General features: G+C 44.3%; 1 long non-coding RNA gene across 1 annotated transcript; it reads right to left on the bottom strand.

The window, feature by feature from the left end:
• Nucleotides 1–4,768: 4,768 nt before the first annotated feature.
• LOC140486873 (uncharacterized) lies at nt 4,769–15,571 on the bottom strand. The gene is made up of 3 exons (XR_011962657.1): nt 15,535–15,571; nt 7,233–7,339; nt 4,769–4,812 (listed from the first exon to the last, which is right to left on the bottom strand). It is a non-coding gene; the product is annotated as an uncharacterized lncRNA (long non-coding RNA).
• Between the last annotated feature and the right edge of the window lie 3,534 nt (nt 15,572–19,105).

Genomic DNA, 19,105 nt, shown 5'->3' with positions numbered 1-19,105 from the left:
CTTCCTCTTCCATCAATACCCTGGAACATTACGCTGCCAGTCCTACCCATCTCTGAGCAACGTTTCTGTAATACCCATGATATCCCAGTGCCACATTCAAAACCATACCCTGAGCCCATCTGCCTTCCCTGTCAGGCCTCTTGCATTGAAGTAAATGCAGTGTAACTTGTCAGTTCGACCTGGTTCTGTGCCTTGCCCTTGCCTGCCTTGACTGTCTGACTTCTGAACTGTATCAGCCTCAGACTTACCTCTTTTCTCACTATCTCTTTGAGTTTACCCACACTCCCTCACTGGTTTACTGACTCCTGAGTAGCACGAGCAAATCTCCCTGCCTGGATATCAGACACCTTCCAATTCAGGTACAATCCATCCTTCTTATGCACATCAACTCTACTCAAGAGGAGATTACAATGATCAAAAGATGTGAATCCTTCTGCCCTACACCAGCTCCTTAGCCAATTATTCATCTCCTCTATCCTGCTATTCCTAGTCTCACAAGCATGTAGCACCTGGAGTAATCCACATATTATGACCGAGGACCTGGTTTATTATATTCCAGGCTAATCTGCCATATTCTCTCATCAGGACTTCATCTTTTCCCCTTCCTATGTCATTGGCACCAATGTACAATGACCTCCCACTGGTCATTCTTTCCTTTGAGAATATTCTGCTACCTGTCCGAAACATCCTTGACCCTAGCACCAGGGAGGTACCACCCCATTCTGATGTCTCACTATCAGCTGCAGAAACAGCAGTCTGTGCCCAACTAGAAAGTCCCTGATCATCCTTGAGCGTTTGGAATCTGATAGACCTCTCATTATAGTGGAGCCAATCTCAGTACCAGTAACTTGGCTGTCAGTGTAACATTCCCTCAAAGTCTATGACAACCTATATTATCCAAAACAGTAAACTTGTTTGAGATGGGGATAGCCACAGGAGACTCATGGCTGAAAAAATGTGTTGCTGGAAAAGCATTAAAGGAGCAGAATCGACGTTTCGGGCATAAGCCCTTCTTATGCCCAAAACGTCGATTCTCCTGCTCCTTTGATGCTGCCTGACCTGCTGCGCTTTTCTAGCAACACACTTTTCAGCTCTAATCTCTAGCATCTGCAGTCCTCACTTTCTCCACAGGAAATCTTATCAAACACCTTCACTATCCTATCTACCTGCGCCTCTACTTTCAAGGAGCTATGAACCTGCACAACAAAGTCTCTTTGTTCAGCAACACTCCCCAGGACCTGACCATGATGTGTATCAGTCCTGCTAAGCTTTGCTTTTCCAAAATGCAGCACCTCGCACTTATCTGAATTGAACTCCATCTGCCACTTCTTAGCCCATTTGCCCATCTGATCAAAATCCCATTGAAATCTGAGGTAACCTTCTTCAGTGTCCACTACACCTCCAATTTGGTGCCATCTACAAACTTACTAACTATACCTCCCGTGTTCACATCCAATTCATTTATATAAATGATGAGAAGTAGTGGACCCAGCACCGATCCTTGTCGAACGCCTTACTGAAGTCCATATAGTTCACATCTACTGCTCTGCCCTCCTCAATCCTCTGTGTTACTTCTTAAAAACCAGATCGAGTATGTGACACATGATTTCCCATGCAGAAAGTTATGCTGACTATCCCTAATCAGTCTGTGCTTTTCCAAATACACGCAAATCCTGTCGCTCAGGGCTCCCTCAAACACAAAGTCTAGCACAGCGTCTGTAGTTCCCGGGTTTGTCCAAACCGCTCTATTCACCAAAGCGGTGTCCTGTCCCCTTTTTGCCTTACTGATTTTACTCTGAAGTATGCTCCTCTTGCCATTATACTCGAAGGATGTTTGTGATTTTTGGATTGGAATAAACGCAAAATATTACATCTTGGTAAAACTAACGAGGGCAGGAATTACACTGATTAAAAGTTGGGCCTCAGATAGTGATTTGGAATAAAGAGACCGAGGGGTTCAGATCTTTGAACTATGTGTCACATGCAGACAGGGTGGTTCAGAAGGGCTTTAGCACATTTGCCTTCATTGCTCAGATCTTTGAACATAAGAGTTGGGACGTTATGTTGAGGTTGTACAGGATGTTGGGGAGGCCTCTTCTGGAATTCTGGAATACTGTGCCCAGTTCTAGTTGTGCTGTTATAGGAAGGATATTATTAAATCGGAGCAGGTTCAGAAGCGATTTACCAGGATGGTAATGGGAACGGAGGGATTGAATTATAAGCAGAGTCTGGATAGGCTGGGTCCTTTTTCACTGGAGCACAGGAGGCTGAGGGGTGACCTTATGAGAGGTTTATAAAATCCTGAAGAGTTTCAGTAATGTGAACAGCAGGTGCCCTTTCCAGGAGGGGGCGCGATTCAAGATTGGGGACATACTTTTTAACGTGATAAAAGGAAGGCTTTAAAAAGAAGTTCTGGATTTTATTTTTGGTTTCTGCACACAGAGTGGTTCACACGTGGAATAAACTTGCAGAGGACATGGTAACTGTGAATACAATTACAATTTCAGGGTGGCACAGTGGCTCAACGGTTAGCACTGCTACCTCTCAGCGCCAGGGACACAGGCTCAATTCCTGTATTGGGTGACTGTCCATGTGGAGTTTGCATATTCTTCCCCATGTCAGCGTGGGTTCCTCCAGGTGCTGCCGTTTCCTCCCACAATCCACAGATGTACAGGGTAGGTGACCTGGCCGTGCTCAATTGCCCATAGTGTTCAGAAATGATTGGGTTGAGTGAATTAGTCAGGGGTAATTGTAGAGCAAAAGGGTAGGGGAATGGGATTCTAACAGGAAAAAAACATTTGGACCCGTATATCAAGAGGGAATGCTCGGATGGACTTGGACCAAGTGGAGGCCGGTGCGATTAGTTCAGTTCGAATTTATGGTCGACACGGACTGGTTGGACCACAGGGTCTGTGTCGATGCTGTGTAACTTTATGACTCGTCATCTCTGTAAATTCCTCTCTGTTTGGAACTCTCCCTATCAGTGCCATCTCATCCAGCCTTACAAATCCTCCTCATCTCTATAATTCCACTCCAGCCTCAAAATCCAAAAGCCTCTATCACAAATCTCTCTATCTCTGTAACATCCTCCATCCTCACAATCCTTTCCAACTTGCATCTCCTCCAGCTTCATTATCTTCCCCATGTCTAATCCCCTCCAGTCTCTCAAAGCTCTGCTTTTTGTGCCTTTCTTTATTTCCAGCTTTCAGGATGCCCAATGTTTATTTCTCACTTCATAACGGCCCTTTACAATTCCTGCGCTGAGCTTCTGAATTTCCTCTTAAACCTCTGCGTCTCACTTTCCTCCCAAGAAAATCGACCAATCACATGTCATCTATTCTAGTATCACCTTTTCTGACCTGATGTCCAATGGAGCCTGTCATATTCCTATAATAAACATCGCAGCGGTCTACAGAACAGGAAAACGCTCTGGTTGTCCATCGAGTCTGTGAGAAAGAAACCTATCACCGAAAACTACCACCATACTACTATCCTCATCTATTTTCCAGTACTTGTGGAAAAGTGTCATCTATCATGGCATAGTAAGTGCACACTAAATACATCTCAAATGTTTTGGGGATTTGTGTCTCCCACCCTCACAGACAGTGAGGTTTAGTGCAACTGGTGCTCGATGATGACATCACCCACAGGAACACAGAGCAGCTGGGTCTGTGCAAACCAGAGATCGCCCATACATTGGGAAGGATGGCAGGGTCCCTGAGAGGGGGCACAGGAGAGGTACCGGGATGGTAACTGGGCGGCATGGTGGCACAGTGGTTAGCACTGCTGCCTCACAGCGCCTGAGACCCGGGTTCAATTCCCGCCTCAGGCGACTGACTGTGTGGAGTTTGCACGTTCTCCCCGTGTCTGCGTGGGTTTCCTCTGGGTGCTCCGGTTTCCTCCCACAGTCCAAAGATGTGCAGGCCAGGTGAATTGGCCATGCTAAATTGCCCATAGTGTTAGGTAAGGGGTAAATGTAGATGTATGGGTGGGTTACGCTTCGGCGGGGCGGTGTGGACTTGTTGGGCCGAAGGGCCTGTTTGCACACTGTAAGTAATCTAATCTAAAAAGAATGGGGGATTTTAGTTGCAGGGCATGGGTGTTGTTAATACATATCCAGAATATACATCTATAATAGATGGACTCTCATTCTCAACCTCTCCCCCTGCCTGGGCTGTGGTAACCTTCAGGTTGAACCACCACCAGACATCTCTCCCTAATGAGAGAGCAGCCCTATGGTCTGGTAGGACAATGCTGACTTTACCTTTCACACAGTGATCCCAATGTGCATCGGGGGTGGAGAGAGGGAATGCTGAAGGTGGTGGATGGGACACCACTCAGGCACAGTGCTTTGTCCTGGAGGATGTTCGCTTTCTTTAATACTGTTGAGGGCTGCACTGATGCAGGCAAGTGGAGAATGTTCCAGCACAATCCTGATGTTGTCTATAAGGCACACAAACAGACATTGGGGAATCAGGGGTTTGGGAAAACTGAGATTGTTCTCCTTGTAGCAAAGGCAATTGAGGGTAGCTGAGAGACAAGTGTTTGCAAAACATATATATTAGGATGTTAAGCCTTACACTCATCAACTCATCATAAAAGGATTACTGGACACATATTGAAGATTTCGGGGAGATCTATTGACAGGGTGGTTTGATTCAAAGGAGAATTTTTATGCAGAAAATGGAATTGAGCTGGAACAAAATACTCACACACAGTGCAGATATCCAGGTCCTGATGAATGGAGTAATTCAATTAGAGTTTGGCATTACAATTACTGAGATTGCCATCTGAATATCCACCTGTAGTATCCTGTAATACAAGTTTATAAAATCTGTCACTGTCAGGTCAGGTTAGAAACTCACACCATTCCCTCCTCCTGGTCCAGGATGACTGTACACATTACCCCTTGTGGAGACCGGCAGTCAGTTCAGGGGGAAATCTATGTGGGTTTCTATAAGTTTCCAACTTGGGACTTCATGTGACTGAACAGGACAGATCTTTGACACATGGGACAGAATGTTCCAAAGGTCAGTGAGATGTGGAGAGCAGGATTTGCTTCCTTTCTTTCCTTCCGTGCTGCCGCTGTGCCTCATCAATAAGACACGGGGGGTGTGAAAGGCTCATGCAGCTCGATGGGCAAGTTGTCTCCATTCCCACCAAGGGGCAGCAAGATCCTCCCAGTCACTCCAAAGAGTCTCTCTGAAAAGACAGCAACTCAGCATGCTTCCCACTGTCCGGTGCTCCCTGGAAAGGTTTAGAAGAATGAGGGGGGAATCTCCGAGAAAATACAGAACAGTAAACTTCCAAAAGGATTATAAACTGTTTACAGAGACGGATTTGTTGGAGAAGTGAACACCAAATTGGCAAATGGTGCATAACTTGGGATAATGTGAAGTTGTTCATTTTGGAGGAGGTAATAAAAGAAGAGAGGACTACTTAAATGGTGGAAACTGTAGAAAGCTGCAACACAAAAGAGACCAGGAGGTAATTGTGCAGGAAACACAGAAAGCCAGCACACAGTTACAACAGGTCATCAGGAAGGGAGATGAAACGTTGTTCCTTGTTTGAAAGGATTTGCAGTATAAGAGTTTGGAGTATATACATGACAGCAACTTTATAAAGTGCGAGTGAGACCACATATGGACTAATGAGAGACGTTTTGGTCCCTTTAGTTAAGGAAAGACATCACTTCATCGGAGGCATTTAGAAAAGATTGACTGGGATGATCCCTGGTTTGCAGGGACTCTTTTAAGAAAAGGCTAAAGAAGTTGGGACTCGACTCACTGGATTTGGGGGAGAATGAGAGGGGATCTTATTGAAACATATAGGCTTATTAAAGGGGTATGACAGGGTAAATACTGAGAGGATGTGTCCCATCATGAGGGAACCTGGAACCAGTCTCTGGGTCAGTTGCAGAATCAAGGGTTCTGTTTTTGATTTGTCAACTTTAATGCAACACAGACATGGGTAAGGGGCTTCAATAGCAATGGAGCTGGGGTGAGGTGGAGAAAAGCAACATTTTAGAGATTGGAGTTCCTGGTGTTTGCGATTGTGTAGATGTCTGATCAGAAGGTCACCTTGGGGTCAGAATATGAGAGCAATATTGTGAAGAGTGTAGTTCTGCCTCAGGCATTTCCCAGTGAGAGGGAGGGGCTCAGCAGTAAGGGAAAGGAATTTGTAATAGCAACTGAAGGCAATGGGTTTAACCATTGCAGTGTTTCATTGGAGGAAATTGCAGCCAATTGAGTGGTAAGCAGTTTGATGAATGAGTAACAGTGGAGCAATGGAGAGGGATGATAGGGAGAGAGAGCTGGACATTGTCAGTGTACATGGGAAACCAATACGATGTCACCTCCTGGCAGTATGTAGGTGAGATACAGGAGGGGACAAAGATAGATCCTGGATGGACACCACATATGAGGAATAGAGAAAGGAAAGGGAGAGTGGAGATGGAGCAGGACCTTGACGTCAAACATTAGTTCTTAGCAGAATTGGAGAGAAGGACATAACCAGAAAAGACAGACAGGACAGGGAACAATATTTGTGAATGGGTGAGGGGGAGTGATGAGGAGGGGCCCGACTCAAAACTGCTATTCCTACATCAGTGACATCACCCAACTCCACCCTAGTCTCAGCTCATTTACTGAAATACTCGTGCATCCTTGTGTTATCTCCAGACTTCGTTCTCCAAACACACTCCTGGCCAGCCTCCCACATTCAAATTACATATAATCTCAAGAGTATCGAAAACCCTACTGCCCAAGTGCTCACTTGTACCAAAACTTGTTGATTCATCAAAAGGCTTCTATTTACAAGCAACAATTTAAAATTCTCTCACTTGATGTAATTCCTGGCTGTGAACATCCCTGTCTCCCTGCACCACACAACCTGTGAGACCTCGACAACTCATTTTCTTTCAGACTCCCAAAGATGCATTTATTCATTGCTTCACCGGTCTGGCTGTTTCGACAGTTGTCAAGGCAACACGGTCTGGAATTCACTTCCTGACCCTCTCAGACCTGCTTTTATTCTTTAAGGTATTCCTGAAAACCTGCTTATTTGGCAATACTTTTGATAACCTACCTAATATCCCCATCTGTGGCCTTATGTCAGAAATTCTCAATGTCTGTGAAATTATAAAAATGATAAAAATACAAACTGCTGTTGGTTTGCACACACATTGTCAACTCTTCACTGTCGCTGAATGAATAACCTATAACATCTCTTACCCAAGAACATTGTGGGAGCACCTTCACCACACGAACTGCAGCTGTACAAGGAAGTCAAACATCATCCTCTCCACAGGCAATGGGGCTTTGGCATTAATCACTGGTGTCTGTGGAGAGAGAAGCATTGTTGATATTTCAGGGAGGGCTAAATGCATTACAGGAAATGAGAATGTTGCAGAATATGATGGTCAGAAATGGAAGGAAAATGCACTCTTTTGTTGAAAAAAAAAGAATTATTCACTGTCAAAGATACTGTGGAAAATTTAGTCCGTTTAGAGAGGAGCACATTGTCAGGGGTTGGGCAGCAGAGGAAAATTAACTAACAAAAGGTCTGTGAAAGTAACAGGAAAACACTAAACAAGTCAAACAGCCTGTGCCCAAAGACTTTAACTTCCCTTCCCACTCCACCAAAGATATGCAGGTCCTGGGCCACCTCCACCGCCAAATCCCAGGCATCTGATGCCTGGACGAAGAACGCCTCATCTTCTGTGTTCAGATCCTCCAATCACATGGGATCAATGTGGATTTCACCAGTTTCCTCATTTCCACTCCACCCACCTTATCCCAGATCCAGCCTTCCAACTCGGCACTGCCCTTTTGACCTGTCCTACGTTTCCAACTTCCTTCCCACCAATCGGCTGCTGCCTGACCTGCTGTGCTTTTCTAGCATCACACTCTTTGACATTGAAAACATCCTGACTCTGACACTGTGTAAATCCTGCCCTATCACTCCCTGCCAAGGAAGGCTGCGCATGCGTCCCCCTACAGCTTGCCCCTCTCAAAGTTGGCAGCCACACACACGTGTCCCGTGGATCACTGCCCCCAATAAAGATGGCGGCGATCACTCACACCTTTCACCATTTGAAGCATTTTCCCGTTTGCCACAAACACGGGCCTGGGATTTTCAAATTTGTGTTTTCCCATGTGCACTAAGTTCTGTAAAACGTCTCAGCCCGTTCCATTAAAATTTCCTTCTCTTCCTGGTCAATATGTCTTTCCTTAACCATGTACTGCACCTTCACACATTTCCAATGCCTTGGTCACAACATCACAGTGCTGCCAGTGAAGGTTATCACGTGGTATCACTTCATTCCTGATGAAGGGCTTTTGCCCGAAACGTCGATTTCACTGCTCCTTGGATGCTGCCGGAACTGCTGTGCTCTTTCAGCACCACTAATCCAGAAGCTTATCACATGGTTGAGTGTAGCCACGCCCCTCATTCACTCAGACCAACCGGCACTACCTTGTCTTCCAGCCCTGTCCCCATCCTCTTATTGGTCCTGCACTGAGATCAATCACCAGAGGCCCTTTGTGGCTGGAGCATGCTCAGTGCTTCCTGCTTTTGCTGCTGTTCATCAGGTACAAGAGAGAGTGTTCATTCCTGTTTCTCCTAATGTCAGACATTAACAACAACGAACTGCATTGTATGGAGCCTTTCACACTGACAAGTCTCCTGAAGTGCTTCACGAATGCTGGAAACATTGATTAAAGAGAACAACTTTAAGATACATCTTTGAGGAGTACTGAGGGGGTTGGGAAGGATATTGAAGAGGTTTTTAGATCAGACAAACCATCTAAAGAGCAACCCACCCAGACCCATTCCCCTACATCTAACACTACGGGCAATTTAGCGTGGCCATTTCACCTCACCTGTACATTTTTGGACTGTGGGAGGAAAGCGGAGCAGTCAGAGGAAACCCACGCAGACACTGGGAGAATGTGCAAACTCCACACAGACAGTTGCCGGAGGTGGGAATAGAACGCGGGTCTCTGGCACTGTGAGGCAGCAGTGTTAACCACTGTGCCGCCAATCTGCAACTTTGTCCTCTGCAGCTCCAATCATGGAGTGATGTCTGTGGAGAACAGCTTACAATGGAGACAGTGAGTGGCTAACCATAGGTTAACAACCCAAGTCCTAGCCCCCCTACCCCACACACCAGGCCTTGTTCTCACAGCCTGCCATTACACACTACCTATGGTTAGCCACTAACAGTCTCCACTAACAGCGAGTCGCCCTCCCCAGCCAGATCGTTATCACTCCTTTATCCAACCCTTCTTCTCACTCTATTCCCACCTATCCTTTACTCCTTACATCCTCCCCTAAACCCTACCTGCTCATATAAACCAACATTTTTTCTCTCAGTATCAGTTCTGAGGAAGGGACACTGGATCTGAAACTTTAACTGATTTCTCTTCACAGATACTGACAGACCTGCTGAGCTTTTCCAGAACCTCCTGGTTGTTGTTTCTGATTTACATCTTCCGCAGTTCTTTTGGTTTTAATTTACCGGGAGTTTGTAATTCAGGTCCAACAGCCTCTGTCCCAGTCTCTACTGTCTCTCCCAACCCCACCCAGTGGCACGGCACCTGCACAGCTCATGGACAGGTGTCATCTTGCTGGCCACACCCCTCATTCACTCCCATTGGCTGCAGGACCACACAGATTCTCCTCCCATTAGTCTGGAGCTGCTGTCAATCAGCCGGGCCCCATTGTGATGAGAGTGGAGGGCTAATCCCTCTCTCTGCCCTGGGATGAGCTTCATCATTCACAGTGAATGGGGCAGTATCACAGAGCACAGGGCCTGGGGGCTATTCAGCCCATCGGGGCTGTACTCACTCCCTCTGGAGATGCTGCAAATCTGTCCCAATTCCCCTCCTATTTGCCCACAGCCCCCCAAATCTTTCCTGAAAAATTAAAATTTCAAGTCTGTTTCAGAATACCTGCTAAATCTGTGTCGTTCAGACTGTTCCAGAGGCTCAGAACTTACTGAGTACAATAATGTTCACATTTTCACTTTATATTATTTGCCAATTACTTGAAAGTAGTTACTAAACGTTGTGACAGTGTTAATAATTCGTCTCTCTCTCTGCAAATTCAAGACCTTGGAACCAAATCTGCACCAGGTCAAAATCACTGCTTCACCTTCTCACCTCCAAGGACACCTATCTGTGCTTCAGCTTGCTCTCCACAAAAGAGGAACGAATCTTAGTTTATTAACGTCATAGACATGTCCAGCACAGAAACAGGACTTCGGTCCAATTCATCCATGCCAACGAGGAATCCTAAACTACTGGAGTCCCATTTGCCAGCTCTTGGTCTGTATCCATCAAAACCCTTACTGTTCACCTACCCAATCGGATGCCTTTTAAATGTTGTGATTTTATCAGCCTCCACTACTTTACCTGGCAGCTCATTCCATACACACACCACACTCAGCTTGAAAACATTGCCCCTTAGATTCCTTTTAAATCTTTGCCCTCTCAACCATGTGCTCTAGTTTTGGACCCACCTAAGCTCAAGAAAAAGAACCCCGGCTGCACACCTTATCCATGCCCCTGGTGATTTTATAAATCTCCATGAAGTCACCTCTCAATCTTTGAATCTCCAGGGAAATTAACCCCAGCCTATTCAGCCTCTCCCTGTAGCCCAAATCCTTCAATCCTGGTAACATTTTTGTAACTCTTGCCCGAACCTTTTCACGTTTCACAACATCCTTCCCAGAACAGGGAAAATCAAACTGAAAACAGAATACGAGAAATGGCTTCATCAATGTCTTTTAAATGTTGTAATTGTACTAGCGTCCACCCCTTCCCTTGGCAGCTCACTCCAAACATGCACTGCCCTCAAACTGTCCAACTCTGGCAAAGTCCTTGCAAACATTTTCTAAAATGTTTCAAGTTTCACAACATCATTCCTGGAACAGGGAGATTGGAACTGAAAACAGAATTCCAGAAGAGCCTTAATCAATGTCCTGTACAGCAACAACATGACGGAGAGCATAACAAACGCTGCATTCACTCCCTTACCTACCTGTGACTCTACTTTCAAGGAACTATGAACCTGCACTCCAAGGTCTCTTTGTTCAGCAACACTCCCCAGGACCTTACCAGTAAGTGTATAAGTCCTGCCCCGATTTGCCTTTCCAAAATCCAACAGCTAACATTTATCTAAATTGAACTCTATCTGTCATTCCTTGCTCCACTGCCATTCTGATCAATATCCTGTTGTATTCTGAACTAACCCTCTTCGCTGTCCATAACAACTCCAAGTTTTGATGTCTTGTGTAAAGCTACTAATAATACCTCATATATTCACATTCAAGTCATTTATTTAAGGACCCAATAATTGATCCTTGTAGCACACTGCTGCTCACAATCCTCCAGTCCACAAAACAAACCTCCATCATCACCCTCTGTCGCTTACCATCAAGCCAGTTTTGTACCCAGATGGCTTGTTCTCCCTTCATTCCATGTTATGTAACCCTGCTAACCAGTCTGCTTTGTGGAACCTTGTTGAATGTCCATATAAACAAAGTTCACAGCCTGGTTTAATCAATTTTCTTTGTCACTTCAAAACATTCAGTCAAGTTAGTGAGACACGATTGTGCACGTACCAAGCCACATTGACAATAGTCAATGATTATTCCTTACTTTTCCAAATAGATGGATATCCTGTCCCTCAGAATCCCTTCCAACAACTTGCCTGCCACTGACTTCAGGCTCACTATTCTCTTGTTCCATGGCCTCTCCTTACCACCTTTTTAAAATAATGGCACCTCACCTGTCGCTATCAATGATACAAATACCTCAGAAGAGGCCCAACAATCACTTCCCTAGATTTCCAGAAAGTTCTGGGATACATCTGATCAGGTCCCAGGGCTTTATCCACCTTGATGCGATTCAAGACATCCAGTAACACCTCCACTATAACATGGATACTTTCATGTTCTCTCTGTTTATTTCTCCAAACTCTCGAGCTTCCATATCTTTCTCCAGTAAAAAGGACGTGAAATATTTGCATATCTTTCCCACCCCCGGTGGTTCCATAGACAGCCTCGTTAATCTTTAAGGGGTCCTATTCCCTGGTCCAGTTCATCTTTTGTCTGTGATATATTTGTTTAATCTCTTTGGGTTCTACTTAAACCATTTCCTGAAGCTATTTCATGTCAAACAGCATCAGCAGCAACAGAGCTAAACAATCCCACAACCAATGGAATAGATCGGAGCTCTGCAGTTCAGCCACACCCAGTTGTGAACGGTGATGGACAATTAAACAACTCACTGCAGGAAGCATCACAGATATCCCCACCCTTACTGATGGAGGAGCCTCACACCCTGCAACAGATAAGATGACAGCATTTGCAGCAATCTGCAGCCAGAAGTGCAAAGTGGGATGATCCATCTCAGCCTTCTCCAGTGGTTTCTAACATCACAGATGTGAGTTTTAAGCCAGTTTGATTCAGTTTGAATAACATCAAGAAATGGTTAAGTAGTGCAAACGCTATGGGCCCTGCAAAATTCTGGCAATAATACTGATGGTTTGAGCTCCACAACTTGCCACCCACCAAGCCAAGTACCGCTCCAGCACTGGCATCTACCGACAATGTGGAACATTGCCCAGGAATGTTCAACACAAAAACACAGGGCAATCCAACCCAGCCAATTTCCCTCTATCAGTCCACACTCGATCAGCAGTAAAGTGATGGAAGATGTCATCAACAGGGCTACCAAGCAGCAGCTGCTCAGCAACAGTAAGCTGAGTGACACTCATTTTAGGCTCCACCAGGGCCACTCAGCTCCCGATTGTGTGACCGCCCTGATTCACAACCTGACAACCAGCTGAATCCCAGAGGTGAGGTGAGGGTGACAGCCCAGTCCCACTCCAAGATCACTATTTCTAGCCGATTCTACCCTTGTCTCAGCTCATATACTCTCATCCACCTTGTGTTATCTCCAGACTTCAGTATCCAAACACACTCCTGGCCAGCTTCCCACAGTAAATCTCCCTGTAATCTTCAGAAAAACTAAATCTCTGCTGCCCAAGTGCTCCCTCCTACCAAAACTTGTTGATCCATCAAAAGGCTCCTATTCATAATCAACAACATAAAGCCACAGAGATGTACAGCATGGAAACAGACCCTTCAATCCAACCCATCCATGCTGACCAGATATTCCAACCCAATCTCGTATCACCTGCCAGCATCCGGCCCACATCCATCAATTTAAAATTCTCACCCTTGATTTAATTCCTGGTTGTGATCATCCCTAGCTCGCCGCATCACACATCATTGAAGACCTCGACAACCCATTCTGTTCGAGACTCCCAATGATCTGTTAATTCATTACTTCACCTGTATGGCTGCTTTTACAGTTGGCAAAGCAATATTTTCTGAAATTCGCAGCCAAAACCTCACAGCTCTGCTTTCCTCCTTTAAGACATTCCTCAAAACTTGCTAATTTGGCAATGCTTTTGGTCACCTGACCTAATATCATCCTTCTCTGGCCTTATGTCTAAAGTTCCCAATAATATTTTTGTGAAATTATAAGCACGATGAGAAAACTACAAACTGTTCTTGATTTGGACATTACCTTCAAATCATCACTGTTGCTGAATGAATACTCTGTAATGTCTCTTAACCAACCACATTGTGGGAGTACCTCCACCACACAAACTGCATCTGTACAAGAAAGTCAAACATCACCCTCTCCACAGGCAACAGGGCTTTGGCATTAATCACTGGTTTCTGTGGAAGGAGAAACACAGTTGATGTTTCAGGGAGTGCAAAACAGATTACAGGGAATGAAAATGGTGCAGAATTTGATAGTCAGAAATGGAAGGAAAATACACTTGCTTATTGGAAAAAAGAATTCTTGACTGTCAAATATTTTCCAGAAAAAAAATTAATAAGCGGCACATGGTCAGGGGCTGGGCAGCAGTGAAAAATTAATTTACAAAAATGTCTGTAAAAGTAATCATAAAATACTAAATCGACCAAAAATACACCATTGTTCGATAATGAGCAAGCTAGATATTGACAAAGTGCTCATAAGGGATCCCAGAGATGAAGCACAGCTGTATAAGCTATTATGATCCCACAGTCATAGAGACGTATAGCAGCGACACAGACCCTTCGGTTGAACTCATCCTTGCCAACCAGGTATCCGAACCTAATCTATTCCCATTTGCCAGCACTTGGCCCATATCCCTGTAAACACTTCCTAATCGTATCATGTGTCTAGTTAGATGCCTTCAACAAGTTTTAATTGGACTAGCCTCCACCACTTCCTCTGGCAGCTCATTCCACCCACTGCATGAAAGAGTTGTCCTTTAGGCCCCTTTGAATTTTTGCCCCGTTCAACCTAAAGCAATGTCCTCTACTTTTGGACACCACTGCTCGAGGGAAAACATCTTGTTCATTTACTCTGTTCATGCTCTTCATGATTGTATAAACCTCCATAACATCACTGCTCAGCCTATGGCACTCCAGGGAAAACAGCCCCAGCCTTTTATGCCTCATCCTGTCGCTCAAATCCTCCAAACCTCACAACATCCTTATAAGTCTTTTTTGAAACCTTTCAAGTTTCACAGCACCCTTCTGATAGGAGGCAGGCCAGAATTGCACACAATATTCCAAAAGTGGCCTAACGAATGTCCTGTACAGCAAAATGACCTCCCACATCCAATACTCAATGCTCTAACCAATAAAGGAAAATATACTGAACACCTTCTTCATCATCCTATCCACCTGCAACTTGACTCGCAAGGTCTATGAATCTGCAGTCCAAGGTCTCTTTGTTCCGCAAGCGTCTCCAGGGCCTTGCCATTCAGTGTATAAGTCCTGGGCTGAAAAAGCACAGCAGGTCAGGCAGTATCAAAGGTCAGGAGAATCGACGTTTCGGACATGAGCCCTTGATGCAGCTTGACCTGCTGTGATTTTCCAGCAACACATTTTTCAGCTCTGATCTCCAGCATCTGCAGTCTTCACTTTCCCCTAGTGTATAAGTCCTGCCCTGACTTGCTTTTCCAAAATGCAACACCTCACATTAATCTAAATTAATCCATATCTGATCGATATCTCAATGTAACCGGAGGTAAACTTCTTCACTATGCACAATACCTCCAATTTTGAATGACCTGCAAACTCAGTTACAACAGCAAGTCATTTAAATGAATGACAAAACAAATCCAGAAATAAACATCCATTTCTCTGAGTTTGAATGTGCTCTGTGTAAATCCTGCCCAATGACTCTGTACCAGAGAAAGGCTGCACATGCGCCTGGCTGCACCTTGCCCCCTACAAAGATGGCGGCCGCGCACGTGTCCAGTGAATCGTTGCCCCGAATAAAGATGGCGGCGCTCACTCAGGCCTGAAGCCGCGCTGAGGCAATTCCTCGTTTACTCCAAACACGGGACTGGGACGTTCAAATTTGTGTTTTCCGACGTGCACAACTTATTTGTAAAAACTCTCCGCTCATAACAACACAGTTTTTCTCCCGTTTCCCTGTTTATTTATTTCCTTACCGTATCCTTTCGCTCCATAACTTCCTGAGCATCCATTACGGCGACTCTCCTCCGCGTGCGAGGGTGATCACGTGGTTTAGTCTAGTTCTGCCCCTAGATCACTTTGATTGGTTGGAGGACCTCCAGTTCCGCCCACCGTCCTTTCATTGGTCCGGAGCTGACATCAATCACCCGGGGGTCCCTTTGTTGGCGAGAGCATGCGTAGTGCGTGCTGCTTTTGCTGATATATTGGGTAATGTGATGGGAGAGTTCACTGAGGGGAAGGATCCCTTTGTGTGAGCTCTGCAGTAGATTTCCTTTATTCATGGAGGGAATTGCCTTCCTACTCATGACTGTATAACTGTGATTGATGAACCAATGCCATCTGAACCAGTACATAAACACACCATTTTCACAATATCTGAGATCTTCAGCACATTGTATCACACTCTTCTTTGGAGATAAAACAAGCATGAAATGGAGCCTCAAGGAATCAGAACAGGAGTAGGGCATTCATCTCCTCCAGCTTGTTCCCCCATTCTATCAGATCATGGCTGGGCCAACCCAGACCTCAACACCTCTTTTATGCTTGATCCGCATAGCCCTCAACTGCTCAATATTTCAAAAATCTATTTGCCCTCTTTTAGAATAATTTGAGATAGAATCATAAATTCCCTACTGAGTGGAAACATGCCCTTCGGCCCAACAAGCCACACTGACCCTCTGAAGAGTAACCCAACCAGATCCATTCCCCTACCACATTTAACTTTCACAATTGTTTGGGCTAGAAAATTCTAGCCATTCACTGAGATAAAAAAATTCTTTACATTTTTTACAAAATGAATGTTCCCTTATGTAATGTTTGGTTTGAGACTTCATTGGTGCTAGAAGATCTAGTCAACATCTACCCTGTCAAGGTCCTCAGAATCTTGTTTCCATAAGATGACCCTTATATTAAGTGGGTGTCACAGTGGTTAGCACTGATGTCTCACAGCGCCAGAGACCTGGGTTTAATTCTCAGGTGACTCTCTGTGTGGAGTTTGCACGTTGTCTGCGTGGGTTTCCTCCGGGTGCTCTGGTATCCTCCCACAATCCAAAAAAAATGCAAGTTAGGTGAATTGGCAATGCTAAATTGCCTGTAGTGTTAGGTGAAGGGGTAAATGCAGGGGAATGGGTCTGGGTGGGTTGTGCTTCGGCGGATCGGTGTGGACCTGTTGGGCCAAAGGGCCTGTTTACACACTGTAAGTAATCTGGCTGTCGAGATTCTATTGAATAATGACCTAACCTGTTTAGCTATTCTTGATAGAACCTTTTCGTTCTCAAAGCAGCTAGTTGAATCTTTTTTTGAATGGTCTCCAATACTGGTTTATCCCTTATTAAATATGGGAGCTAACATTGTATACAGTACTCCAAGTGAGGTCTCGGCAACAGCCAGTATGGTTAACCAATCCTCACTCCATGCAAATACCTTACCCCTGACACAGTGAGCTCCTGTATTATGCAATTAACTTTTCCGTAGCACCTTATCATTTGCATTTTTAAAATCCAAATACAGAACATCATTGGATTGCCCTTTATCAGCCCTGCTTGTTATCTCCTCAATGAACTATCGTAAATTTGTCATAGTGTCTCTTTCACAAAACCCAGTCTACCATGTTAACTGATGAGCTTTTCTAAATGTCCTGCTACTTATTACTTTAATATTCGACTCTGCCGTATTACAAAATCAGATATTAAACTAACTAGTCTATAGTTTCCTGATTTCTGTCTCCCTTCCCTTCATGAACAGGTACATCAATCCACTGGATGTTTCCTGTATCCCCTGATTCTGGAATGTTCCAATCGATGCCTTGAATATCTTTGCAGTCAGTTGCCCTAAAAGTGTTTGATCCAGGCCATTAGGTCCTGTCTGCCATTAGTCCTATTAGTTGGTCAATACTTTGTCCCTTGTGACAAAGACTGTTTTAACAATTTTCTCCCCATGATTAACTTGCTTATTTGCTACCTTTAGGATGATAACGGTATCCTCCTTCATGAAGGTCAATGTAAAATATCGGTTTAAATGATCTGTTGTTTCCTTGTACCCATTATCAATTCCACAGTCAGAACCTCCAAGGGTTCGATGCTGACTTTAGATACTCAATTTTTATATACCTGTACAACTCTTGCCATTCATTTTTGTTTCTTGTCAATTTAATTACATGATCAGTTTTCTCCCTTTTTAGTCATCCGCGGCTATGTCATTCTTTTCCTTGTGGGTACTACTCTTGACTGTCTTTATTACCCATGGGCAGTTCACCTTTCTCTCCGAGTTCTCCTTTTTGCTTCAAATTAACTTTTGCTTAGAATTATGTTAAACAAAACTCATCATATTACAGTGACTGAGAATGTGATTTTTTTAAACATTGGTTGCCTTCATGTTCTCATTGGGTTTTGCTGTTTCAAAGAAGAGCTGAGATCATCTGCAAAGGAGGTGGCAGCTGATTCACTGTTAATTTCCAAAATTAATTTGAATACTTGCAAAAAGAAATTATTTGCTTTACTGTGAGAGCAGGGATCTAGCCAAAAAGCTATTTTAAAAAGGTGGCACTGTTGTGATGGGTTGAATAGGGGCCTCTGATTTCAAAAGCACAATGTGATCCAAGTTGTCTTCTAATCTGCGCTGTACTAATTCTTTCTGATCGAGATGACTGGGTTGGCATGTGCGCAGGTTGTAGCAGGATCTCTGACTGTCACAAACCAATCTGGGGGAACAGCTCCTGTGTCAGTGACAGTGCTGTTGGACTAATAGAGGCAACAACATTCAGACTTCATGAAGCAACTGCGAATCAGAGCTGCAAACCCACAATCCGAAGAACTGCAGGTTTGGTGAATTGGTCATGCTAAATTGCCATAGTGTCCAGCGATGCACAGTTTCTGTGCATTAATCAGGGGTAAACATTGAGGAATAGGTTTGGTTGGGATACTCTTTGGAGGGTTGGTGTGGATTTGTTGGGCTGAAGGGCCTGTTTCCACAACATAGGGATTCCATGCTATGAGTAATTTTGGGGATCTAACAGAATCCTGGTATTCAGAGGGTTCTCTGTTAGTTAAAATAGTATTGTACACTCAGCTTATGTTACCTTCTGAAGCAGTTTGAGGTTGACTGCTCTGTACAATTTCACAGAACAGATGCTCTGGAACCAATCATGGAACAGCTATTTTAGACCTGATAATATGATTGATTAATGAGCTCAAAGTAAAAGACCATTTTGGTAAGATGCAATGCAGCATGATAGAATCTAGCTTTAGGGTGAGGAATTTGGTTCTTCAACTAGTATCTAAACGTAAAGGCAGTGACAAGGGGATAAGGTAGTAGTTCGCTAAACTGGAATGGGAATCTAGTTAGAATGTTAAAGCAGAAGAATGTATTCAGTTATTTTATAATTCTCAACAATATATATTAACTTGTAAAAGAAATGCACGATGAACAGCGGTGCATAGCTGAGGGAAGTATGAGTGACATCAAATTGAAAGAAAAGATGTACAAAACTGCAAAGATGATGGTAGACTAGAAAGTTAAAAAATTTCAAACTATCGAAGGATGAACAAA

Source organism: Chiloscyllium punctatum, chromosome 16 (genome assembly GCF_047496795.1).
Source record: "Chiloscyllium punctatum isolate Juve2018m chromosome 16, sChiPun1.3, whole genome shotgun sequence".
In the NCBI taxonomy this organism is placed as follows: domain Eukaryota; kingdom Metazoa; phylum Chordata; class Chondrichthyes; order Orectolobiformes; family Hemiscylliidae; genus Chiloscyllium; species Chiloscyllium punctatum.
The sequence above is the reverse complement of the archived record's forward strand: the minus strand, read 5'-3'. Positions and strand labels throughout refer to the sequence as shown.